The 27378-nt window shown below is 55.7% G+C and overlaps 1 protein-coding gene across 11 annotated transcripts in view; it reads right to left on the bottom strand.

Annotated features, from left to right (window-relative positions):
* Positions 1-27378, bottom strand: part of PHC2 (polyhomeotic homolog 2) — a 129251-nt gene that overhangs the window by 67943 nt on the left and 33930 nt on the right. The window contains exon 1 of one of the 11 annotated variants that reach the window (XM_042856213.2): positions 20625-20760. The exons of 9 other annotated variants lie outside the window; for them this stretch is intronic. The gene's annotated coding sequence lies outside the window, so the exon portion shown is untranslated. Of the gene's footprint in view, positions 1-9445; positions 9468-20624; positions 20761-27378 lie in introns of those variants that run through there. One more of the 11 variants, XM_042856214.2, reaches the window with a different exon arrangement.

Here is a 27378-nt window from a genome sequence, read left to right as displayed (position 1 = left end):
GGACATGGCAGTGTCACTACAACCGTGCCGCTAAAAGTCGCACAGTGTAGCCACTGTTTGTCAGCTCTCCTGCGACAAAAAACTTCCACCCCCAACGAGCGGCATTTGCGTTGTCCTCAGAATTTTGTTTATAACAGAGTGATTAACGGGTGATTAAGATAAGAAAGGGCTGGTAGGAAGTTTCCTAAAGTTAAATGATCTGTTCTAAGCTTGGTGAACTGCAAAAAGTAAGTAGCCTAAATGACAGAAAGTAATTGTAGATTTTTCTACAATTGTTTCAATTGTTGTATTCAAGAGGTGGTAACAAATTATTACTATCTTTCTTTGAGAAGAGAACTGATTTTTTAGACAAAGGAAATGCAGTAAATCTAATCTATCTGGATGTCAGGAAGGCATTTGATACAGTTCCACATGAGAAATTATTAGTTAAACTGGAGAAGATAGGAATTAATAAGAGAACTGAAAGGTGGAAAAGGAACTGGTTAAAGGAGAGACTGCAACAGGTCATACTGAAAGGTGAACTGTCAGGCTGGAGGGAGGTTCCTAGTGGAGTTCCTCAGGGATCAGTCTTGGGACCAATCGGATTTAACATTTTTTATTAATGACCTTGGCACAACAAGTGGGAGTGTGCTAATAAAATTTGCAGATGGCACAAAGCGGGGAGGTATAGCCAATATGGAGGAGGACCGGAATATCATACAAGAAGATCTGGATGACCTTGTAAACTGGAGTAATAGAAATGGGATGGTATTTAATAGTGCAAAGTGCAAGGTCATGCATTTAGGGACTAACAACAAGAATTTTTGCTATGTGCTGGGGACTTATCAGTTGGAAGCGACAGAGGAGGAGAAAGACCTGGGCATATTGGTTGATTACAGGATGACTATGAGCTGTCAATGTGATGTGACCATGAAAAGGCTAACACAGTCCTGGAGTGCATCAGGCAAGGTATTTCCAGTAGAGACAGGGAAGTGTTAGAACTATTATATAAGGCACTGGTGAGACCTCATCTGGAGTATTGTGTGCAATTCTGGTCTCCCATGTTTAAGAAAGATGAATTCAAACTGAACAGGTGCAGAGAAGGGCTACTAGGATGATCTGAGGAATGGAAAACCTACCTTAGGAGAGGAGACTCAAAGAGCTTGGCTTGTTTAGTCTAACCAATAGAAGGCTGAGGGGAGATATGATTGCTCTCTATAAATACATCAGAGGGATAAATACCAGGGAGGGAGAGGAGTTATTTAAGGTAAGCACCAAAATGGACCCCAGAACAAATGTATATAAACTGGCCATCAACAAGTTTAGGCTTGAAAATAGGCGAAGGTTTCTAACCATCAGAAGAGTGAAGTTCTGGAGCAGCCTCCCAAGCGGAGTAGTGGGGACAAAAAACCTGACTGGCTTCAAAACTGAGCTTCATAAGTTTATGGAGGAGATGGTATGACAGGACTGCCTACAATGGCATGTGGCCCATTATTGACTGCCTGTAGCATAAATCCCCAATGGCTCGAGATGGGACACTAGATGGGGAGGGCTTTGAGTTACTACAGAGAATTCTTTCTCAGGTATCTTCCTCATCGGTCTTGTCCACTTGCTCAGGGTCTAACTGATCACAATATTTGGGGTCGGGAAGGAATTTTCCCCCAGATAAAGTTGGCAGAGACCCTGGGTTTTTTTTTGCCTTCCTCTGCAGCATGGGGCTGGGTCATTTGCAGGTTTAAACTAGTGTAAATGGTGAATTCTCTGTAACTTGAAATCTTTAAACCGTGATTTGAGGATGTCAGTAACTCAGCCAGAGCTCAGGGGTCTATTACAGGAGTGGGTGGGTGAGGTTCTGTGTCCTGCGAGGTGCATGATCAGACTAGATGATCATGATGGTCACTTCTGACTTCAGTAAGTGTATCTGAGTGAGAATATACATGACCATTTTAAACCTAGCCAGTGTCCCATAAGTGACTTGCCACAAGGTGTCAGAGCATGTTAGCATTAGAGCTGAGTGGGTCTAATATTTAATTTCCTTTCTTGATATAGGAAATAGATACCGTGCTCCTGTCAGATAATTTCCAAGTTATTATCTACAAAAACACCAGAGTTTTCAGTTCCCTAAGTAGCCCTTGGAATCATGGTTACAGTCCCCCCACAATCTGAAATGGCACCCCTGTGGCAGGCACGGAATTCCCCCACCCCACCCCACCCCATGTGTGGCCTCAGTGGCCTGACTGGAGCTGTCCCCCCCCCCACCCCAATATAGAAGTCAAACTACACCTCTGGGGACCTTGGGTCTTTCCAGTCTGGGTCTGAATGTTGCAGCTTGAGCCCATGGCGTGTGCAGCCCCTGGAGATGACAGGGCCCAGCACACCATGCTCCAGCCTGATGTAAGCAGAGGCAGAATGAAATAATAACACATAGCACTTGTGTAGGAATGTAAGACATAAGAACGGCCATACTGGGTCAGACCAATGGTCCATCTAGCCCAGTGTCCTGTCTTCCGACAGTGGCCGATGCCAGGTGCTTCAGAGGGAATGAACAGAACAGGGCAATAATGAAGTGATCCATCCCCTGTTGTCCAGTATCAGCTTCTGGCAGTCAGAGGTTTAGGAACACCCAGATCATGGGGTTGCATCCCTGACCATCTTGGCTAATGGTCATTGAGGGACCTAACCTCCATGAACTTCTCTCATTCTTTTTTGAACCCACTTATACTTTTGGCCTTCACCAAATCCCCTGGCAAGGAGTTCCACAGGGTGACCATGCATTGTGTGGAATAATACTTTCTTATATTTGCTTTTAACCTGCTGCCTATTAATTTCATTGGGTGACTGCTGGTTCTTGTGTTATGTGAAGAGGTAAGTAACACTTCCCTATTCATTTTCTCCACTCCAGTCACAATTTTATAGACCTCAATCATATCCCCCTTAGTGGCCTCTTTTATAAACTGAACAGTCCCAGTCTTTTTAATCTCTCCTCATATGGAAGCTGTTCAATACTCTAATAATTTTTGTTGCCCTTCGCTGTACCTTTTCCACTTCTAATATATCCTTTTTGAGATGGGCCATCAGATCTGCAGGCAGTATTCAAGACGTGAGCGTACCATGGATTTATAGACTGGCATTATGATATTTTCCATCTTATTATCTATCCCTTAATGGTTCTTAACATTCTGTTCGCTTTTTTGACTGCCGCTGTCCACTGAGCAGAGTTTTCAGAGAACTATCCACAATGACTCCAAGATCTCTTTCTTGAGTGGTAACAGCTAATTTAGACTCCTTCATTTTGTACATATACTTGGGATAATTTTTTCTGATGTGCGTCACTTTGCATTTATCAACATTGAATTTCATCTGCCATTTTGTTGCCCAGTCACTCAGTTTTGTTAGAGCCTTTTGTAGCTCTTTGAGTCTGCCTGGGAATTAACTGTCTTGAGTAGTTTTGTGTCATCTGCAAATTTTGCCACCTCACTGTTTACTCCTTTTTCCAGATCATTTATGAATATGTGGAATAGGACTGGGCCCAGTACAGACCCTGGGGGACACCACTATTTACCTCTCTCCATTCTGAAAACTGACCATTTATTCCTACCCTTTGTTTCCTATCTTTTAGCTAGTTACCGATCCTGAGAGGACCTTCCCTCTTATCCCATGGTGAGCCAGTGCAAGCGAAGACAGGTGTTCTTACGCCCAGCCACATGCTTTAGCTACTGGACCACACAGAGGTCATATGGGTGAACATTCATAGATTCCAAGACCAGAAGGGACCATTGTGACCTCTGTACAACCCAGGCCAGAGACCTGCCCCACAATAATTCCTAGGGCAGAGCTTTTACAGAAACATCCAGCCTTGATTTAAAAATGGTCAGTGATGGAGAATCCACCATGATCCTTGGCAAATAGTTCCAATGGTTAATTGCTGTCACTGTTAAAAAATGTACGCCTTACTTCCAGTCTGACTTGGTCCAGCTTCAACTTCCAGCCAGTGGATTGTGTTGGAACATGGAGCACTGAGTCCTGAAGTCTCTGCAGGGGGCACCCCAGATACATGGGACCTGCTATAAGCCCTGGAAAGGGAGGGAGAGAATGTTCGAGGCTGAATCTCAGGGAGGACTTCCAGATAGATCCAGCAGGATTGCCTCCAAGGGGAGGGCTGGGAGCCCCCCTAATTAGGACATATAAAGCTAGGCCGGAGACAGCCCTGGGGATGAGCTAGCCTCGGTGGAGGGGGTGGACATGATGACTTAATGGGCCTTTCTCATCCCGGGGCCCCCACGGTAAAGGCAGTGGGCTTGGACCCAGGGGCTCTGGGTTCAGATCTGCCATGGAGCTGTGGGCTCTTGGGCAACTCACTTAGCCTTTCTGGGCCTCAATTCCCCAACTGTGCAATAGGGACAATCCTTTCCCACATGTAGGGCGCAGCAAGAATTGACCCCCTGGGGACTGCAAAGTGCTCGGACACCATGGGGACATGGGCTGCAGGAGCAGCTGGAGAGATGCATAAACCTACTTTCCTCTCCTGCCTGTGCACCTCAAATGTGCTAGGATATGTGATCTTGGACCCGTACTGACTCCGTACCTGGGTATCTCCTGACCCCTCAGGAGAAGTGCAGGAGGCCCCCACCTTGCTGCTCTCTTTGCGGGTCTGGCAGCCCAGGCAGGAATCTCACACCATGCTCGCTGCTGCAGAATCGCACTGTCTGCACCAGAGCAGGGGCCGAAGTGAATCAACCGACCCAACAGAGGCCTCCCCACTTGCCCTTTTCCACCTCCCTCTTTGTCCATCTCAACTCAAACACAATCAGTGCCAAATCTGGGCCAATCCTGCAAAGGCTCTGGGGCTGGAGCAACCACGAGAAAAAAATAGTGGGTGCTCAGCACCCACTGGCGGCCCTACCGATCAGCTCCTCCCCTTCCTCCCAGCGTCTTCCACCCACCACGATCAGCTGTTCCATGGCGTGCAGGAGGCGCTGAGGGGGTGGGGCAGAGCGAGAGCCGGGCGCGCTGGGGCCTTGGGGGAAGGGGAGGAGTGGGGGCGGGGCCTCGGGGAGAAGTGGGGTTCAACACCCCCCTGGAAATGACAAAGTCGGCACTTGTGTCCGTGCGGCTGTTGATCAGCTGTTCCCCTCGTGTGCCTGCCTCTCCTCATTCACTGCTCTCGCACTGGCAAGTTGACAATGGCACCAATGGCTCTGCCCTCCGTGCTAGCGCCCAATTTTCATCCGCCAGCCTCACGCTCCTACTTAAAAAGTTTCAGCCATCCAATGATGGAGCAGAAACTGTCATGTGACTTGGGCAACCAATCACACACCTCAGATAGTACAGACTGAACAGTGCCGTGAGTGCCAGCACCCAGCTACAAATACCCAGGCACTCATAAATATCAAACAGAGGAAGTGACTAAACCCAGAGCAATGGTTTGTAGAGCCCTGCAAATCCGCAGACACCCGCGGACCATTTTTGCAGATAGTGGATCGGATGTGACACAACGCGGAGGGCTCTATTCACCGGCGGCGCCTGGCCCGCAGTGTCCAGCTCGGGCAGCCCGGGGGGCGCAGCACACTCAGGGCCGGTGGCAGCAGCCAGTGGCGGGGGCTGGGCAGCAGGTTGGAGTTGGGGCTATCTAGAACCCGCTCGCCGCACCACTTCCTATCCAGCAGCTCGGGCCCCTTGGGCAGCGCCAGCGTCCCCACCATGGCCTGGCCCAGCCCGCCAGCTCCTGGGCAGCAGGGCCCACCCCCGGCCACAGGGATTGGGAGCGGGTGGGGCCCCAGCGCCCCACCCCTCTGCCCCGCTGTGATGCAACACAGCCGTAGCTGGCGAGGCCAAGAGCAGCATGTGATGGGACGCCCCTTCCACCCCACCTGCCCCCCCCGTGCTGCCCCTTCTCCTCAAGACCACGCTCCCGCACTGCCCCTTACCCCCAGTCCCCACCCACACACTGCCTTTTCCCTGCAAGACTCCCCCACACCCCGCTTAGCCCTTGTGAGAGGGCTTGCTGCTGCGGGTGCAGGTACAGGTAAAAGACAGCTAGCGGATCGCGGGACAGATCAGACGTCGATCCTGGAGGATGCGGATCCATATTTTTGTATCCGCACGGGCTCTAATGGTTTGGCTGCTCTGCTGCTAACTCCAAAGTGGGGTGAATGCGCTGGTCCCCTCCCAGCCCCCAACCTGCTCCGGTCCCCTCCCAGCCCCCAACCTGCGCTGGTCCCCTCCCAGCCCCCAACCTGCTCCGGTCCCCTCCCAGCCCCCAAAATGCCCGCCCCAAAGAAGGGCAGGCACAGCAGGAAGGAGGGTTGATCCACACACCCTGGCAATGGGAGATGTGCAATAGCCCAAACAATTCACCACGACCAGCACAAGGGTTCTCTCTCCCGAAATCCAGATGGCCTTTGAGTTGAGTGTCATCAGGCCAGACCCCCAGCTGGTGTGAACCAGTTTAATTCCATTGGCTTCACTGGAGCTGTGCTGATTTACACACCCACTGGGGATCTGGCCCATTAATCCAACGGAGCGACCCTGATTTACACCCCGCCTGTGACTGGACCGGAACACCCCTCCCCCGCAAGGCCCTACAGCGCGCACAGCCCCGGCATCAGCCCAGGGAACACCCCGCCTGTGACTGGACCGGAACACCCCTCCCCCCAAGGCCCTACAGCGCGCACAGCCCCGGCATCAGCCCAGGGAACACCCCGCCTGTGACTGGATGGGCACACCCCTCCCCCCAAGGCCCTACAGCGCGCACAGCCCCGGCATCAGCCCAGGGAACACCCCGCCTGTGACTGGATGGGCACACCTCCAAAGGACCTGCAGCATGCACAGCCCCGGCATTCATCCGGGGAGAGGGGCCCCTGCTTACAAGCCCCATACCCCACTTCATTCCAACACTTCCCCACCCCACAACCTGGGGGCTGAGCCCAGCTCCCACCAGTGGGGGTTTGAGCGAAGGCGGCAGACACTGCCCCACTGGGGAAGAGGAAGAGGAGGACATTTCCTTCCAGGGGTACCCGAAGTATGGCCCCCCCAGCACTCTAGCAAGGTGGGAGCAGTTAGATCAGCGGGTGGACGCTGCCCCATAGACAGACTGGGGGCTAGGAAGAGGCCATGTCTGACTGGAGGAGGGTAAAGGAAACTTCTGCTGGAGCCCTCTTGACACATGACCTTTGCTCCCTTCAGAGACACCTTGCCTGGCTCTGTTCAGGGGAGTGGAATTAGTGTAGGGTTACCAGCGCCTGCCAGGGCACACCAGCCCCAGCATTAACCCCTTCCTGGCAGGGAGGGAGGCTGGCTCCTGAGTGTGGATTTCTGTTCCTGCCCCCCACAAAGGTCCCGCAGATCTGCCATGGGAGCTTCATGGGGGGCAGTGGATCATTGTGTACCGTGGATCTGCCTCTCACAAGGGTTCTGCTGGCCCAGCCCAGATGGTGGCTCCATCCCTCTCTTACTGCAGCCCGGCCAAGCTCCCAGCCTGGTGCCAACTGACCACCACCACCCCTCATTGATTGCTGTCCTGTGAAACATCAGTGCTGCGCTGTGAATTCACCAGTGCACAAGGGCAGGGCTCCCTTCACTCCAGGGGCTCTGTGGCTGGGAGCTGGGACACGGCTCACTGCAGCTGGCACTGCCTGATGGCGGGAAAAGAAACAGTCCCGTGATGGGCCAATCTGGACCTGGCCAGGCAGCAGTGTCTGACACAGGGATCTAGTCTTGGCCTAGTGAGAGACACGTCCTCTCCAGTTCCCCATTGCACAGCCCCACCTGCTCCCCATCACCCAGCCCCCTCTCCTTGCCCCCATTTACCTGTTGTGCCCATGGCTGACCTGGCAGTCCCCTGGGAAGGTGCTGGTGTGTTCACGAGTGTCTCTAATGCAATAACAAGCCTAACGTCCATTGGAAAACCAATGCCTCTCACCGTCTCCATGTGTTCCCATCCCATTGCATGGCCTGCTCTCCCCAGTGCCCCTTCCCACCCTTTCCAGGTGAGGAGCTGGGCAGGTAAATACTCACTCCCTGAGAGTGTACCTGCAGCCAGCAACATTGGAGCAAGAACCACAAGCAAATGGGCATGGGTGCGTGTGTGGTTTGTGCGTGCTGATACGTGAGCATGTGTGTTTGTGTGGGTGTGTCTGTGTGGTTTGTGTTTGGGGTATTTGTGTGCATGTGTGTGTGTGTGAGTGTGTGTGCACATGTTGTTTTGGGGGGTGAGTGCAGCTGTGTGTGTGTGTGGTTTGTGTTTGGGGTGAGTATTTGCGTGCATGTGTGTGTGTGTGTGTTTGTGAGTGTGTGGGCATGCGTTGTGTTTGGGGATGAGCGTGCTGTGCAGTTTGTATGGGTTTGTCTTGCCACAGGGCTCTAGTCTCACAGGGCAGCTCCAAGATTCCCTGGGTCCCAGGTCAGTATCAGAGCCAGGCCGGTTCTCCAGACTTTCTCCAGGTTCTGAGAGGCTCATCTCTATTCAAAGGATGTGCACAACACATCCACACACAGACAAATATACAGAAACACACTTGCTCAAATCCCCCCCACTCCCCCCTGGGGCCGGCTTTAGGACCTGTGGGGCCCAATTCCAATACCCGGCGGCGGTCCAGGTCTTCGGCAGCACGGGGTCTGCTCCACGTCTTCCGCGGCACTGAAGGACCCCCCGCCGCCAAAATGCTGCCAAGGATCCTGGAGCGGACCCCCTGCCGCCGCCGAAATGCCGCCGAGGATCCCGGAGTGGACCCCCCCCGCACCGCCGAAATGCCGCCAGAGCGGACCGCCGCCGGGTGAGCCTAAGGCGCGGGGCCCTCTTACCCGCGGGGCCTGATTCCAGGGAATCGGGGGAATCGGCCTAGAGCCAGCCCTGCCCCCCCCCTCGTCCTTTCACAAGTGGGCACCTCTCAGGGCCACAGGTGCTGGAACGAGGGATGTTGGGGGGGCTGACACACACCCTGGCTTTAAGTGGTTTCCATCATATCCAGGGTTTACAGTTTGGTTGAATGACTCTCAGCACCCCCACTACACACATTGTTCCAGCGTCCCTGCTCAGACCTGTTCTAACCCTGCGTTTCGATGCCCACCTCGATCCTTGGGGGTGCAAGCAGCTGGCGTACATGCCACACAGTGATGTGGGTGCCCCAGTGTGGATCCAGGAGCCGCACTATGGCCCCCACGTGTGAAAACCAGGCCTGTCTAGTAGCTGCCTCGAAGTGTGCCTTTCCCCATAGTCGCGGGTGACAGGGACAAGCTCCCTGCCCCCTCCTCCCAGAATCCACGCAGTTGTTGCAAGCCCTCCCCCCGCCACCTTCTAACATCCCAGCCCCCTTCTCCCCACATTATTGCAGAACTTCCCAGGCCGGTCCCCCCACAGTCCCCTCCCTTCGGTCTGTCCTTCCCACGGTCCCCTGGCTCCAGCTCTGCTTCGAGACCCTAGGACATCTCCCTGAGCACCGTGCAAACCGCGAGGGACGACACTCACCGGAGCCCTGATCCCTGCCGCCGGCACCCACCCGGCTCCGTCTCTCCCCATCTCCGACCCTTCTCCTCACACCTCCCCAGCCGCGGCCCGGCTCCTCCCCCGAACAAGGGGCACAGGCCTGCTGCCTTCCTTACACAAACACACTTCAAAGGCAGCCGGGGTCTGGGTCCCGTTTCCTGGTGGGGATGGGGCAGGGGGAGGGGGGCCTGGCCGGCTGGGGGGACCTGGCCAGGAAACACGCCCGCCGGGATGGGGCGAGCAGCAATAACATTTGCATTTCTTACTGCCCGGGAATGTCAGAACAAGAGGCTTCGGGTCGGACGGGCAGCACCTGGCGAGCAGCCCTGGATAAAAGGCTCCCGCCCTGTAAGGACCCCCCCCCATCCCTCCTTCATGCCAGGGGCTAGGGCATCTGTTCTCATTTTATTTAATCACAGCCAAGAGTGGTTAAGTGCTGGCTGTGATCTCCCAGACCAGCTTTCTCTGGGGCAACCGGGCCTAGGTGCCGCACCCTGCCTGGAACACAGGTCCCACCCATGGCCTGGGCAAAACAGAGCAGGTTTGGTTGGTGTTCCAGAACCAGCTCTCCAGACTGACTGCAATGGCTGCTCCTGTGTTCCTCCCGTCTGATTTCCATGTCACCAACGCATCACCCGGGGGACGAGAGAGAACCAGGGCTGGAATACTGGGGATTGCAGGTCGGGCGTGGGGGCACAGGCAGAATGGCAGGGAAAGCCCAGAGCTGAGATAGCAGGAGGCTGTAGGTCCGGACTGAGAGGTATTGGCAGCGCTATGTGGGGAGCCCAGCACTGGGATGGGGGGCTGCAAGCTGGGATTGAGGGACACTGGCAGAGATGTGTGTGGGGAGCCTGGGGCTGGGATAGGAGGGAGCTGCAGGCCAGGACTGAGAGGTATTGCAAAGCTGTGTGTGGGGAGCCCAGCGCTGGGAGTCAGGATTGAGGGGCGCTGGCAGAACTGGGGTGTGAGGGGGAGGGTCTGGGCTGGACTAGCAGAGTGGAGGCTGTGCAATGGGAGTGAGGAGCAGCGGCAGAGCTGTGTGTGGAGAACCTCGGACAGGAGTAGCAGGGGGGTCTCAGCTCAGGCCTCTGCAGAGTTTGAGGTGGAGGAGTTTGCCCAACTCCTGATCCCATCATTCTCTGCTCTAGACAAAGGCTCCTGTTCCTCCCTTTCCTGGGAACCCTACAATTTCCCGAAATCCCCCCACAGACCAAACCCTCCCCGGGTGCAGTCTCCTTGCTCTCGTGGGAGCAGAGGGAGCCCTACCGGTAATTCCATTCCTTAGATCAGACACTAATGCCTTGTAGAGAGAGAGGACAGGGCAATTTGGGTGAGCTGGAACGGGTGGCTGGGCAGGGCAGAGAGGGACTCTCTCCAGAGTGCCTGAGGAAGGGAAGGCTCAGGAACATCACCGGAGACGAAAAGCAGAGACTCCCTTTTCCAACAGACTTTCTCAGCTCCATGGGGGGTGGAGAGACTGGAGCATATTCTCAGAGCTCCGTCTGAGGGGTTTCTCCTGCCCCCATTGCTGTCCGGGGGCCAGGCAGAGTGCGAAACCAGCTGTCAGCCCTTCCCCATGCAACAGATACATTACCAAGGCTGGCTTTAGCAAGTGCGGGGCCCAATTCGTACTCACCCGGCGGCGCTCCGGGTCTTCGGCGGCATTTCGGCGGCGGGTCCTTGAGTGCCGCCGAAGGCCCGGGGCGTCGCAGGGTGAGTAAAAATTAAAAAGGCGTCTGTGCGGGGCCCGATTCGGGGGAATCGGTCTAAAGCCGGCCCTGACCATTACCCCAGGTGGGTCTCTGCCCCCTCGACTGGTCACATCACGCACTAGTTCGTCAGTGCAATACTGTACCTACCCGAGCAGCATGAGACCCTGTAGCTCCAGCAGCAGTAGCAAAGACAGTACTTTTAGATCCAGAGTTCCCAGGTTCGATCCTGCAGACAGCCCAGCAGGGAGCTGTTCATACCCCACTCTACGCTCTCAGAGGCAGATCCTGCAAGGTGCTGAAAGCCCTGAACTTCAGTGGAAGCAGAGAGTGCTCAGCACCTCTTACCAGGGACCTGGGTCCCAGTTACAGCTGGTGTTGGCAAGTGCCACGTGGATTATCACACACTGTCAATGGAATATTAGTAACGATGGGAATCACCTTAACAACCCTCTTCCTGCCTTTCTGATGCTTGGTTTGTTTTTAGTAGCCATGCAGTAATTATGGAGATTGCATGAAGATTATATCAATTAATTCAGCAACCTGAGCCCTCAATTAATTTCATTTTTGGCATGCAAACTATTTGCAAAGACACTGGCTAATTAACCCTGACAAGCCCCCTACACAGTGGATGAGAGAGAGAAACCAACACAGAGCCATCAAGTGACTGGCCTGAGGCCACACAGAGCCAGGGGCAGAGCTGGGGTTAGAAATCAGGCTCAATGCACCAGCCCCCACTACCCTGCGAAGAAGGGCCAGTGGCATCCACTTGAGTTGCTACCCCTCGAGGTGGGGGCCATGCCGGGGCGGAGTCAGTCAGATCAACCCTGGCCCTAAATGCTCAAGGAAATGGATGAGGCCACTGACTGCAGCCTCAGGGAGTTGGGCAGGCAGGGAGGGCACAGGAGGGAGCTGTGCGGAGCCCCCCACCCAAATCTTGGTCCAGAACCAAGACCGGAGCCGACCGGACTCTGAGGAGCAAGACAACGTGGACAGCTTTCAAAAGAGCCCTGCCCAGAGCGTCAGTTACTGCGCCGCTGGCTGCCTGGAAACGGTTAGTGACAGACGGCGCCTGGCTAATGGCTCACCAAGTCAGGGAAGGAGCAGAGAGAGGGGCAAGAGCAGTGTGTGGTGGTGAAGTGTAATAAGCTGCCTGAGGGGAAAGGCACTGCCAGCCCCTTCCCCAGCACACACAGAGCAGAGAGACACACATGCTCGGATCAGAGAAACACACAGGCACACACAAGGTGACAGACAGAAACATACACCCCCTTGGGAACTCAGACACATGGATCAGAGACACACACGCACACGGCGATACAAACATACAAACACACGCAGTGACGTGTACACACACACACACGTGGTAATATGAACACACATGCACACACAGACACACATGCACATGGAGAAACTGTGGCAGACTCTTCCCAAATATAGCATCTCTCCCCATTAGCTGGCACTGGGGAAGCCCACGGTGCCCAGCACCCCAAGCCCCAAGAGCAGTGACCGTAACCGGGGCTGGGGAGAGACCACGACAGAGACTCTCTGCTCCGAGCCCCAAGCATGAGGGAGCCCAAGGAGAGAGGTTCCGCCTCAGATCATCACGAGTCAGAGAATGCTGGGAAAAGCTCTGCCTGGCCGGGAGGAGAGAGATGGCGTGTGCTGCAGTTCTGTTGTGTGACGAATGCCGAGGGTTGAACTTCGCTTTCATTCTGATATGGAACAAACTGAGACCTTACAAATTTTGTTGCAAAAATCCCAAACCTCAAGAGGGATTCCCCAGAACAGCCAAGTGGGGAGGGTACTTGGCTAGGATGTGTGGGTTCAGAGCAGGGCCTTGACACAGGTCCCCCACAGACCAGGCAAATGGCCCAGAGTCAGCCACTTGGGCCTGTGCTTTGACCAGAAATTCCATCCTGGCCCTCAGGCACCTTCCCATTGAAGATTTTGTCAAAACTGCTCCATTTTCGCAGAACATTTCGGTTCCAGGGAAATAGCCTTTTGTAATAGAAAAATAATTGGTCACATTTTTGTCACCCAGCTCTAGTAGAGACCCCTGACCCGGGATCAGTGCTTAATCCAGCAGCCTGAGCTGAGCGCCTCTGGAACACACCTCTTTTCTCACACTTTAACACTGGCCTATGTGATTGTGCCAATAACTAGGGTTACCATTCGTCCGGATTTACCCGGACATGTCCTCCTTTTGTGTGCTAAAAATAGCGTCCGGGGGGAATTTGTAAAGCACTCACAATGTCCGGGATTTCCCCCTCCCCTGGCAGAGCAGAGCGAGCGAGCGGCTGGGAGGGCTGCAGGAAAGTCCCGGGCTGGACTCCGGAGCAGCTTCCTCCTCCCACCCCCACCCCCCCCTGCATTCTGAGCCGGCAGCAGCTCCTCCTCCTGCAGCCCGCTCCGGCAGCCCTGTGCAGGGCCAGGGACCGGGTTTTGTGTTGTGCAGGGGAGCTCAGCCATGTGCCCGGCTGGCACAGAGCCCAACACCCTGTTCTGAGCAGCAGGGTAAGGGGGGGGCAGGAGAAGGGACAGGGAGGTTCTGGAGGGGGCAGTCAAGAAACGGGGGGGGGGCTTTTGGAGGGGAGTGGAGAAAGTTTTGGGCAGTCAGGGTACAGGTAGGGGGTAGGGTCCTGGGGGGCAGTTGGGGGGGGTCTTAGGAGGGGGCAGTTAGGGGACAAGGAACAGGGAGTCTTAGGTAGGGGGTGGGGTTCTGGAGGGCAGTTAGGAGCAGGGGTCCCAGGAGGGGGCAGTCAGGGGACAAGGAGCGGGGGGTAGGGGGCTGGGAGTTCTGGGGGGGAGCTGTCAGGGGGCAGGAGTGGGGAGAGGGATCGGAGCAGTCAGGGGACAGGGAGCAGAGGGGTTTAGATGGGTTGGGAGTTCTGGGGGGGCTGTCAGGGGGTGGGGAGTGGTTGGATGGGGCGTGGGAGTCCCAGGGGTCTGTCTGGGGGTGGGGGGGTGGATAAGGGTTGGGGCAGTCAGGGGACAAGAGGCAAGGAGGCTTAGATAGGGAGTGGAGTCCCGGGGGGCAGTTAGGGGCAGGGGTCCCAGGAGGGGGCAGTCAGGGGACAAGGAACGGGGGGAGGGTTGGGGGTTCTGGGGGGGCGGGAAGTGGGAGGGGCAGGGGCGGGGCTAGGGCGGGGCTCCTCCCGTCCTCTTTTTTGCTTGTTGAAATATGGTAACCCTACAATAACGTCACATTGAACTGAAGTGAGAAGCAGTCCCCTCCACACACGGAGCCGTGACTGTGCACCTGGGAGACAGGAAGACAGACACACACACACGGAGCCATGCCCTGCACCTGTGAGACAGACAGACAGACACGGGGTCCTGCCCTGCACCTGGGAGACTGACAGACAGAGCCACCTACACACACACACACACACACACACACACACACACACACACACACAGGCAATCACCAATGACGGGCAACACCCCCATGATCAAAGCAGCAGAGAACCATACAGCCATATCCTGCCCCAACTGCACATGGATAGACACCGACACTCGCCCCACAGGTCTTACACGCACATTCACACTCAGACCCGGCTCCTGTCACATGCCCAGGTGCTAGGCAACATGCACACATGCTCCCCATACATGTCTTTCCCATCAGGCAGGCCAGTACCTGCTGAGGAAGCACCGACCTTGCAGGACTCCCGGTTGATGGAGTGCCGCAGACACACTCACTTCCTGCAGGAAAACGGATCCTAATGGCCTCCCTAGTGCCAGTCGCTGGCCCTGCACCAAGTGATATCTGTTGGGCACGCCCAGCCCTCCTGGTTTGTGGGGCAGAAGGGCTGGGGTGCGTGGGAGCCATGCACTGATGGGCGCTTTGTCCCATCTGCCCCAGTGTGTTCTGGAGGTGACAGAGAAAAACATGGGCTCCAGCCATCCCCACCAGTTGGGGTGGGGCCATGAGTCCAGGAGGCTGGTACATTTTGGATGCATGGTTTAATGGCGGTTTGGTTGTTCATAGCCAGGCAGCCCAGGGACTCCACAGAGCTGATCAGCTCCCAGGGGAGCAGGATCTGGGGCCTCACTGACCTTAACAAGCTCCCTACAGTTTTCTGCTGCTGGAAGCAAAGCAGCTTCTTGCTGAGTCACTGAAAATGTTGGCTTTCTAGTGCTTGGAAATTAAGACCCACATTTCCAAAAGCAGCCCCTGGGTCTCAGTCCTGTGGCTTTTGTGACTCTGATCCTGGAGCCAGGGGCTTAGCTCAGACCCTGGCACAAGTTAGACTAGCCACATGGCTGCTCTAACTTGCGCTGGCTACAAATTAACACTCCATCCATGCCCCTCCCACAGCCCTGCCCTAGACACGCCCTCCAATGCAGGCTGTAAAGGGAGGTGTGAACGTGGGATCTGCACTGCCAGGACTGTCCCAAGCTGGCCAGGTGAGCCAGCTCTAAGGCCCCTTGGTGCAGGGAGGGCCATGACAAGGGGCTGCAGCGGGTGCCAGGATCTGGTGCCTAAATGTAGATAAACTTTTGCTACCCAGGTTTGAAAATGTTGGTATAAACCAGAAGCACTGGATCACTTCAATAGCTCAGTTAGAAACTGCTTTACTTCTCTCAGTGGAGAGCTTTAAGGTCCCTAGTCGATTCAGAGGCCTGAGGAACGGTTATGCTCCCCGTGCATGGAATAGGCAGCCTGACAGCGCCCACAATTCAGCCCTCCCTGCGTCCATTTTATACGCTTACACTTTTAAGCACTGCCGCACCAACCCGGCTGACATATAAATCTGTCACCGACAGCTCTGCTGACACGGATCCACCCTGAACGCGAGCAGGGTTAACAGCTCATTGAGTTACACTTGGGTCAGATCCTCAGCTGGGGTAAATCATCTTAGCGGTGTTGAAGTCAATGGCATGACACTGATTTATACCAGGACGGGTTCTGGCCCATTCTACTCAGCTGTATCCCGTACCTGAGTGATTCTAAGCAGTGGGATGGGGCAGGTGGGAGGGTGGAAATTGTTCTAATGCCTGGAAAGGTTTTACTCTTCTTTTCAACATGTTGGAAAGGGTCCTGAATGACGGCTCATCAGTTCTCAGCTACATATTGGAGAGCTGGAAACTCTACTGAAAAGCCCTTCTGCCCCAAATTGATCACAAAAAAATGTGCATCAATAGCTCATACCCATTGACAATTAAGGGGGGGTGTCAAAAGACAGCTGATATGGACCACCTGTCCATTAACTTGGAGTCACAACTGTGCATCCATAGTACACATGCACACACACACGTATCCATTCTCCAAATGAAGGCCATAGCGGCGGCTCTCTGCGAAGTGAACATGCGTCGCTCACTTTGCTTCGAGAAATGAAATGCTGCAAATGACGCCATCTCCCATGCCGTGGAGGGACACTTCTGTATTTGTCAGTAACTGCCCTCACCCAGAGGTCTGCGGGAGCGCCCCTGTTCTGGCCAGCGCCTCATCACCCATCCTGGAAGGCCCTAGAGCAGTGGTTCCCAAACTTTAACAGCCCGCGAACCCCTTTCACTAAATTGTGAAATCTCGTGAACCCCCTCCTAAAAATGAATATTTCCAGGGATTTAAGTTTAAATTTCCTCAGTGTGATGGATGCCCAACTGCCCGCCCTGCTTTTCCTGGGGCTCGGGCTGGAGTTTGGGTTACCGGCTCCCCCGCTTACGGGGGCAGGGCTCGGGCTGCCAGACCCAACTGCCTGGCCCTGCTCTCCCTGGGGCTCAGGGTGTCTGCCCTGCAACCGGGTCCCACCTGCTGTCTCCAGTGCCCGGGGTCCTCTGTCCGCCATCAGTGAAATTTTTCTGGCGAACCCCCTCTAACATTCTGCGAACCCCAGTTTGGGAACCACTGCACTAGAGAGACTTAGACATTCCAGCCAGGAACAAACAAGAAAATCCCACATGGCTGGAGACACAGGGGATATAGTCATGGATCAGTGCCCTTTGACCTTATGACCACTCTGGTGAGGCAACATGCATCCCCTTTGCATTGGTGTAAACCAGGGGTTCTCAAACTGGGGGTCGGGACTCCTCAGGGGGTTGCGAGTTTATTACATGGGGGGTCGCGAGCTGTCAGCCTCCACCCCAAACCTCACTTTGCCTCCAGCATTTATAATGGTATTAAATATATTAAAAAGTGTTTTTAATGTATAAGGGGGGCCGCCCTCAGAGGCTTGCTATGTGAAAGGGGTCACCAGTACAAAAGTTTGAGAACTACTGGTGTAAACAACAACACAAGGTGCAGGGCAGTTGGGAGTCAGGCCCTCAGGGGCCCATTTCCCAATGGCCCCAGGTTGGTGCAAGGGGGTCTGCCATGCTGAAAGGTATTCGTGGCTGCCATCGTGGATCCAAAGCCAATCACAGACCTCGTTAGAGGCCATGTGTGCCAAGCACTCTCTTCCAGGCTCCATGGAAACAGCAATTGGGCCTCTTCATGAGCAAAGCCAGTTGCAGAGAACGAAGGCTCCTGCCCAAGGCCCAGGCTGCACGGCTGGTCGGAGCTGAGCTATGGGCTGGCTGCACAGGCAGGGGCTGTGGTCCAGTTGCAGGCCATGAGTGTTGGAGGCAGGAAGCCAGCAGAAGCAGTTGTGAGAGGGACCCTGAAAGGAAGCTGAGACAGGGCTTCTTGGGCACAGAACTGGCTGGAGGGGCAGGCTCAGGGGTTTCTGAGCAAGGAAACTGCTGATGTTTGTTCCTCCTGTGTTCATGGAAACAGGGCTTTGTACAGCCTTGGTAAATAAACCAGATTACAACAAAAAATTCAAAGGTGACTTGTAGCATCAATTTCTCCTCCCTCTCAACAGAAACAACCAGGCTAGGACTAGAATTTGGGCTAAGGGCTTGGGCCAAAGGGGGAAAACAGGGTCACAGAGCAGGCATACGGCTCCCCCCTGGGAATTTCCCCAGTGCAGGGAGCTCCTAAATGTAGGGCAGAGCCAGCTCTGCCAACAGCAGCCATAGGTGCAGGGGGGTTGCTGGGACAGGGTGGGGGAGCAAGCCAGGGACAGGAGATTAGTGTAGCAGTGGCTGAGTGGACCTTCTGTGCCCATGCACAGCTTCACAGGAGCCACAGGGGCAGGGATGCAATTTAAGGCAGCTCTTGGGGCTCCCCCAGCCTGTACCAGGGATGCACTGGCCCTGACACCCCTGAATAGGGCAGACACATGCTGCTGCCCCACGTTCCAGTGCTGGCACGTGAACGAGTCTGCCACTGAGATTTTGAGCCCCAAGAGATCAAGGAACCAAAACAATGTGGGAAAGTGAACCAGACAGCTCTGAGGATGGCAAGACAGGTGGGCAGTTCACACCATTCTCCAGCACCAGGGAATAGATTAATTTTTTGATATTAACGACAGTCAGTTCCATTTACTTCATGTTTTGGGGCTTGAGGTGTTCCAGCCAGGCTCTACCCCGTGCAGATGTAAATGGACAGCTAAGAGATGATGGGCCGGTAGGTTTGCACTCAGGAAGATGTAGTGCAGTGCCTGGGTAGTCAAGGAGCAACAACACTCATTGCTGGGCCCTGTCAGTGGCTTTCTCTGTGCAGCCAGCAACAGTGCCGTGGCAAAGGGTTCGGAAACCACCAATCAGGCACCCACAGAACTGAGAGACTGGCCCAAAAACTCAGCCACTCAGGTTCTTCTGCCTTTGACACTTTCAGGGTTGTGTTTTCCAGCTTGCAGTAGAAGCCAGGGCCCTTCAAAGGTGGGGAAGTCCCTAATTCCCATTGAATTCAGGGGCAGCGAGGCCCCTTAATACCTCTGAGGCTCTAAGCCAGGGGTAGGCAACCTATGGCACACGTGCCGAAGGCGTCATGCGAGCTGATTTTCAGTGGCACTCACACTGCCCGGGTCCTGGCCACCGGTCCGGGGGGCTCTGCATTTTAATTTAATTTTAAATGAAGCTTCTTAAACATTTTAAAAACCTTATTTACTTTACATACAACAATAGTTTAGTTATATATATACACTTATAGAAAGAGACCTTCTAAAAACATTAAAATGTATCACTGGCACGTGAAACCTTAAATCAGAGTGAATAAATGAAGACTCGGCACACTGCTTCTGAAAGGTTGCCGACCCCTGCTGTAGGCCTAGGTGCTCTGAAAATCTCACCCGGTGCCTGTCTGTAGACACCTGAACACCTGTCCCAGTGGGTTTACAAATGGACCAGGCCGGACAGATGCTCTCCCACTGCACAGCTGAGATCCAGAGAGACGCTGTGACTTGGCAAAGGTCACAGGGAGCCACTGGCAGAGTCAGGAAGTGAACCTCACCCTCAAGGGTCTGTAACCACCAGACTAGCCTCCTCGTTAGCATAGCTGCCCTTCGCAACAAAAGATTAACTAGGCTAAAGAAGCTGCCCGGTCCTCTCTGCATCCTTGGCTCCTAGGCCCTGCCCAGCAGCGGGAGTGGGGTGGGCGGGCCCAGTTGCAGCTCTTGGCCGCTGTGGCTAACCACCCCTTTGGACCCTGCTTTCTGTCCCCCCATGCCGGCAGTCACAGTTTATCCCTAGTCAACTGAAGGCCCCCCTCAGATAGGCTAATTCATTCCCCATTCAAATTAAGTGAACAGCTTTTAAATTTAAACAGAATTAAAAAGCCAACTGGAACCTTAATGGGAACATTAGATTAGCTGAGCCGGGAGCGGAGTGGGGAGGAAAGTCAGTTGGAGTTATTGCTGAGTGATTTCCAAAGAGGCCCATGTGGAATAGAGCCAGAGCGGAGTGGCTGACCCCAGGAGGGGTAATCAATCTGACAGGCTATGCACGCTATGCAAAAAGCAATTACTGCGCCCATCTCCGCCATGGGCACAGCTGAGCAGCTACCCGAGCCACTGATTACGGCAAATTATTGCACCCACTGATGGCCATGACAGCTTCGGGGAAGCTGGGGCTCAAATTCTGGTGAAGGGCAGCTTGAAAAGGCTCGGAGAGCTTGGGGGCCCAAACCAGGGATGGGAGTGTAGTGTGCTCCCTAGAAGAGGGGCGAGCCTTCTGGGAAGCCAGCCTAAAAAAGGCCTGAGGGATGGAAGATATTTGTACAGTGCGTGGAAAATGTCTAGTACTATTAAAGTGCTACATGGTCTGGTCATCAATGATCTATATTACAAACACGCACAAACCCCAGATACGCACTCCTGTGACACAATACAAAAGGCAAAGCTGTTAATACTCCACTGCCCAAGTACCCTCTCCAGGAAAGCCACGGGAGGACTCAGTTTTCCACCCAGCTGCTGCACCGTTCTAGATAGTCAGGGTTTATTTACGAGCCAGAGTCAAATGGAAACATTACCACCCACAGATCAGCCCTGCCCCCGGCCAACATGCCATTATTCCTCGCTCCCCTTTATCTGCTCCCCCGTCTGCAGCGCACGCCCCTATCTCCGGGCGCATGGCCTCGCACACAGTGCAAACGCCACCTCAAATGCCGCTTCAAATGTCAAACTTGCCTTTGAAGATCCATGCTCCAGCTTCATCTCTGCAGCACAGGGCTTGGCTGCTGGAGACTCAAACCACCAGGGTTCGTCTTCCGCTGAGGAAACAAGCCTGGGAGCGAGACAGCGTGTCCTGCTGGAGGATGCAGTTGGGTGCCAACGGAGTCCACACGCACCACACCATCCCATTGATCTCTCTTTGTTCCACTCCCTCCCCCCAGCCTGTCTCTGCACAGCCCTGCAATTGCACACACACTCCGAAGGTGGGGGGGGAACAGCCTAATTTCCTGATGATTATGACGTTACCTAGCAACAACCAATCAGGGGCTGGGCTTTTCGCCAGCAGTATTTCATGCAAATAGTTTGGAGAAATTGCAGGGTCGTCCAGGCTGCTTAGCCTCCTCTCAGGGGACACATTAGATGCTCAGATAAGCCCTGGCAGGCACATGGAGCCCCGGGGCCCGTGTCTCCCAGAACAGCCTGTGCCCCCACACAAAGGCTTCCTGGCTGGGCCTGGCACAAGCCGGACCTGCATCACAGTACTGAGGCTGCAGAAGACCCCTTACATCACCCAGCCCTTTCCCCAGGACCAGTGCCCACCATGCCGCCTCAAGCATGCCCAAGCTAGCCACCCACGCAGGGGAATTCACTGCTCAAGGCTCCCTGGTGCTGCCACAGGCCCTCAACTGTCTGCGTGAGCAGGTCACACAGACGCCATCTCAGCAGAGCCCCACTCGCCTCACCCCTCTCACAGCCTGAGCCCCGCTCGGCCCTCACCGACCTGAGCACCCCTCAGCCCTCACCGGCTCAGGCCCGTTCGCCCCTCACCAACCTGAGCCCCGATTGCCCCTGACCAGCCTGAGCCCCATTCGCCCCTCACCGGCCTGGGCCCCATTCGCCCCTCACTGACCTGAGCCCCGATTGCCCCTCACCGACCTGAGCCCCGATTGCCCCTCACCGACCTGGGCCCTATTTGCCCCTCACCGGCCTGAGCCCCGATTGCCCCTCACCAGCCTGGGCCCCGATTGCCCCTCACCAGCCTGGGCCCCATTCGCCCCTCACCGGCCTGAGCTCCATTCGCCTCTCACCGACCTGAGCCCCGATTGCCCCTCACCGGCCTGGGCCCCATTCGCCCCTCACCGGCCTGGGCCCCATTCGCCCCTCACCGACCTGAGCCCTGATTGCCCCTCACCGGCCTGGGCCCCATTCGCCCCTCACCAGCCTGAGCCGCATTCGCCCCTCACCAGCCTGAGCCCCGTTCGCCCCTCACCGGCCTGAGCCCCGTTCGCCCCTCACCGGCCTGGGCCCCGTTCGCCCCTCCCCGGCCTGAGCCCCGTTCGCCCCTCACCGGCCTGAGCCCCGTTCGCCCCTCACCGGCCTGGGCCCCGTTCGCCCCTCACCGGCCTGAGCCGCATTCGCCCCTCACCGGCCTGAGCCCCGTTCGCCCCTCACCGGCCTGGGCCCCGTTCGCCCCTCACCGGCCTGAGCCGCATTCGCCCCTCACCGGCCTGAGCCCCGTTCGCCCCTCACCGGCCTGGGCCCCGTTCGCCCCTCACCGACCTGGGCCCCGTTCGCCCCTCACCGGCCTGAGCCCCGTTCGCCCCTCACCGGCCTGGGCCCCGTTCGCCCCTCACCGGCCTGGGCCCCGTTCGCCCCTCACCGACCTGGGCCCCGTTCGCCCCTCACCGGCCTGAGCCCCGTTCGCCCCTCACCGGCCTGAGCCCCATTCTCCCCTCACCGACCTGAGCCCCGATTGCCCCTCACCGGCCTGAGCCCCACTCGCCCCTCACCAGCCTGGGCCCCATTCGCCCCTCACCGGCCTGGGCCCCATTCGCCCCTCACCAACCTGAGCCCCACTCGCCCCTCACCGGCCTGGGCCCCATTCGCCCCTCACCGGCCTGGGCCCCATTCGCCCCTCACCGGCCTGAGCCCCGCTCACCCCTCTCACAGCCTGAGCCCCGCTCACCCCCCTCACAGCCTGAGCCCTGCTCACCCCCCTCACCGGCCTGCTTTGCAGACCCTGTTCGTTGCCTTTGAGTTCTCCAGCAGGAAACCAAGGGCTGGATTCTGCCCTCAGCACCTTCAGCGTCTGAGGCACAACGTAGCCTGCTCTAGGTTTACACGGTGATCCTCTATGTGGGGTCATCCTTGCTCTAGAGATGGCGCCTGTGTTTTGCCCTCTCTACAGGGCCAGTGTCCCCATCTGCTCAGACTGCCTGGCATGACGACAATAATGCAGCGTGCAAATCACTGTCTGCACATAATGCCTTCAGCACCGCAACACCTCTTCCCCTGGGAGCTGGGTCAGGATCCGTATCCCAACTTTACAGGTGGGGAACTGAGGCCCAGAGAGGTTTGGCGACTTCCCAAGAAGCCCGGGACCAAACTGGGATTGAATCCCGCATTCCCTACTCCAAGCCCTGTGCTTTAATCTCAGGATCATCGCTCACTAGACGATACTGTCTCCCTTTGACAGTGTAATACAGTGGCCCCGTCAGCCCTAGACTCCTCGAGCAATGCCCACTAGACACAGAATACAGGGCACACATCCCATCCAGAGCCAGTAAGAAGAGGCTGCCCTCAGGGCTGCGAGAGCAATGGAGCTGAGTGTTCCTGGAGGGGTTATGGGGGGCCAGGCTGGAGGAGAGAAGGAAGGAACACAACTGAAATATGAACCCAGTCCCATCTCCCCAGCATCTCCATCTATTCTGCATAATTGCTTCATTTCCACGGCCAGCGCGGCTGTGAATGAATTTCATTACCCAGCGTCTGCAATCCCATATTGATCACCAGGCTCCATCGATTCCTATCTCACTAATTAGCATATAAATTAGCCATTTGGGGAAGGCATTAGGAACAATTGAATTTTCTTTTTAATCTGGTTTCAGGAGGGTAAATGAGAATGGATGTGTCCCGGCAGCCCCAGTCGCTGGGCTCGCCCCATGGAGCTGCAGAGCTCAGGGATGGTCCAGGTCCCACTGTTTGCCATGGGGCTAGTGCTCTTATTGGTTGCACCCGCACTTGGCTCAGCCGCCCTCGGCTCAGGCGCCTGCAAAGATCCAGCGCAGCGTGAGCATGCTCAGAAGTTTGGCACAGGGACTAGCACAGCTATTCCCCGACAGAGGTAACACCACACCACTAGGTGGGGCAGCCGCCGCAGGGATCAAACCTGTCATCTCCGGATCTTAAACCCAGAACCTCTTCTGCCTTGAGCTAAAAAACCCAGCTCTGTCAGGGACTAGCACAGCCATTCCCCGACAGAAGTAACACCACACCACTAGGTGGGTCAGCCGCCGCAGGGATCGAACCTGTCATCTCTGGATCTTAAACCCAGAACCTCTTCTGCCTTGAGCTAAAAAACCCAGCTCTGTCAGGGACTAGCACAGCCATTCCCCGACAGAGGTAACACCACACCACTAGGTGGGTCAGCCGCCGCAGGGATCGAACCTGTCATCTCTGGATCTTAAATCCAGAACCTCTTCTGCCTTGAGCTAAAAATCCCAGCTCTGTCAGCTGAGGCTCAACAACCTCGCGCTGTGGCTCCGCCACCACTAGAGGGGGACAGCGCGCCACATGGAGTGGGTGGGGGATTACCTGTCTATATTGCACCATCTCACTTGCATTGGTGTTGGCAGATATCTACAGGGCTCATTCCTTCTCTGCAGCCCCTCTCCACAGCCCGGCTGCTCTCCGCAGCTCTGCCAAAGAGACAGCTTCAAGCAGTGCTGTCCCTGAGATGCCAAGGCTCTGCAGAGCTGGGGGATCAGAGAGGGGACAGCTTGCCTCAGCCCCGCCCAGGGACCCGGCCAAGAATAACTGGGTATAGGGGGTGGGAGGGTCAGTTACACTGGCCGCTGTCCTTCATTTCTGCAGTGCTCAGAATGTCCTGCCCTTGGATTTTCAGACAAGAGTTTTCCCCCAAAATTATAAACAAAACCCCCAAAACCCAAACTACCAGCTGGTAAGAAAATAGATGGGGGAGGGGAGGAGTCCATGAAAATGTCACCTACATTTCTCTCTGCCTTTATGTTATTTGTTTGCAGGAGCGTCTGTCAAAAGCTGGAAAACCCTTGTCAACATTTCAAATTTGGATTGAACAAACGAGGGAAAAGTGTTCATAAAATCCCTCCCCTGGCCATTGCCCAACCAGCTCTAGCTGCCAATAAACTCCTTTCTGCAGATCAGTTAATGCACGCCGACCGGAGCCCCGTGCCGGTTTGCTGCGGAGGCCCGGCTGCACTTTTTCAGTGTTTCACTACCAGAATGGGAGTCCTTCTGCTCAGGAAGGAGGGAGATGCTGCAGGAGCCAGGATCCCCTTGGTCCTCCACCCCCACCCCTCACTCAGCTGCTCTTATGGGATCTCTCATCCATCCAGAAGCAGGACATTCCCAGAAGTCCAAAAAGTCAGTAGGGTGAGATCTCTTGCCCAAGCCTGCAGAGTTGAGCAGTGTGGAGGGGCTGCACTCAAACTTTAGCCATCCACGCCCCTCACCAGCATACTATCACAACTTAGACCCAGTGAGCAGCTGATTTGCATCCCAGGCCCCTCTTGTTGAGCCAACAGTATTATATTCACGGCACACAGAGACCCTAGATACAAACAGAACACATCCTTGCTGGAAGGTTGCAAGGTACCACAACTTTATTTCTTAAAATCCAGAACCTGAACACACAAGAACCTAAACCAGAGAGAGAGACAAAGCAGGCTGCTCCCTCAGGTGGTGAGGCACAACTTACCCCACTTGCTCAACTCTGGCTCTTTGCAGACTGACTGCTGAAAATCCCAGATTGCATGCTTCCTTGCACAGCACCTAAGCCTGCAAGCAGGACCAGGAAACTGTTCAAAACTTAAAGTGATAGCTTGTAATTGTAACCCAGTTTTCAATACACCACAGACAGCTTTGCAGGTGTCTTTTCTATGGGTGCAACATAGGCCATTGAGACATCTAAGTACCTGGTTGCACACACAAACTCAGTCAAGTTGCCTGCATCTCCGTAGCCTCTGCAGGCCTCATGTACTTTACCCTGACAACTGGCCTAGGAGGTAGGCAAGGGATTGTCCCTATTTTACAGACAGGGACCAAAGGCTCAGGGGAGATGAAGTGACTCACCCTAGGAGTCTGTGGTGGAGCTAGTAATTGAACCCAAGGCCACGTCCAGCCCCATCTCCACTAGACCATCCCCCAACCCTGCAGGCACACCCACGGGAGTGGTCTCGCTGACCTCAGTCTGAATGTTGGCAGAACAGGGGCCCCAAACATGGCCCTATCCTGAATTGCCTCCACACCAAGGGAAGGCGCCTTTCCAAAATCTGGCCCTAATGTAACCAGGAATTGCCATCACAGGCGGCAGAGTGCTGGGCATGTGTGGACAAAGCGTGGGCATAACCAAACCAAGCCCACTGAGGAAACAGCCTCCCACTGCCAGCCCTCGCAGCTTCCCCTAGGGTGGCTCACGGGTATTTAGGCATCTCTTTCCCCTTGATTCCAATAGAAGGTAGGAGGCAAAATGCCTCTGAGGATCCGAATCTGCCCTCCTGAAGTCTCGTTTGAAATGGCCCAAGCAACGGGGCTCTCACCTCTCCCCCAGGGAAACGGTTCCCAGCCTAACGCGGCTCACTGCCTGGAAAGCCATCCTCAGGTTCAGCCTAGCTGCTGCTTCGCTCTGTTTCTCCCATCGCTCTTTCTATAGGTGCCGACTCCATGGGTTCTCCAGCTCAGCACCCACCAGCCACATCTGTTGGGTGGCACCACCAAGCAGCTGTTTGGAGGCTCAGGGAGAGGCTGGGGCGAGGGTGGAGAGCAGCGAGCAGTGGGCGGGGGCCTTGAGAGGGGGTGGGGCGGGGGCAGGGCCTTGGGCAGAGTGGGGTGGAGCACCCCTGGGAAGAAGTAAAACTCAGCGCCTATGGCTCCTTCTGCCACGCTCCCTCTCCCTCGTGGGTGTCTGCGCCCTGCTGCAGTATGCAGGGTCAGGCTGATCACAGGCGGCTTGGGCAGCTCTGTCCAGGGGAGCTGGCCATTCTGCAGCACTCCCGAGCTGGCCACCAGCTAGGATCTCCTTGCTCTGCAGTAGTGAAAGGCATGGGAGGGGAGGGGGATGACAAACGCGTTTCCCACTTCTCTCCCAGGCCAGTGATGTGGCAGGGAGCCCCTGGCCAGTGGATTCCCGGCCTGCGCTAAGCCGGGATGTTCAGGCACAGCTCAGCTTGCTCCTCCCTGGACAGTGGAGAGTTACGCCCTTGGTTGTGGGATGTTAAATAGTCCTTCTGAGGCCTGGCCACTGGGGAGAGGGGTTACTGGGTCTGCTGCCGCCCAAGCCAGGGAGCGTTCAGCTGGGGCCAGCGCTTGCTGCGAGCTCTGCAGGTCCCCGGGACGGCAGGACGCTGTCATGTTTGTAGCGGAGCCTCGGTGCTGCGGGGCCGGTAGGGCGAGGGAGCGCCAGCCGGGGGCTGTTCCCCACGGGTGTGGAGGCTGTGACTGGGACACCAATGGCTCCTCTGCCTGCCGGAGCTCAGAGCTTCAGGTGGAGCTGTGCTCATCCCACTCGCGTCTTGGCGCTCCGTGACCTTGGCAGGTGCCTCTTTTCAGGGCACTTTATCCACTGCCAGGCGAGCGCTCTTCTGGACGAGGGGAAGGAGTGGGATCCGAGGGAGGAAATGGTGCCATTTAATGGCCACTTAATCAAGGTATGTGGCCCTCACCACAATCAGCCAGGGGCCCATCATGAGCCTGGCATTACAGAGAGAACTGCCCGGGGAGGCAGCATGCT

The sequence above is a fragment of the Chrysemys picta genome, chromosome 21 (genome assembly GCF_011386835.1).
Source record: "Chrysemys picta bellii isolate R12L10 chromosome 21, ASM1138683v2, whole genome shotgun sequence".
In the NCBI taxonomy this organism is placed as follows: domain Eukaryota; kingdom Metazoa; phylum Chordata; order Testudines; family Emydidae; genus Chrysemys; species Chrysemys picta.
The sequence above is the reverse complement of the archived record's forward strand: the minus strand, read 5'-3'. Positions and strand labels throughout refer to the sequence as shown.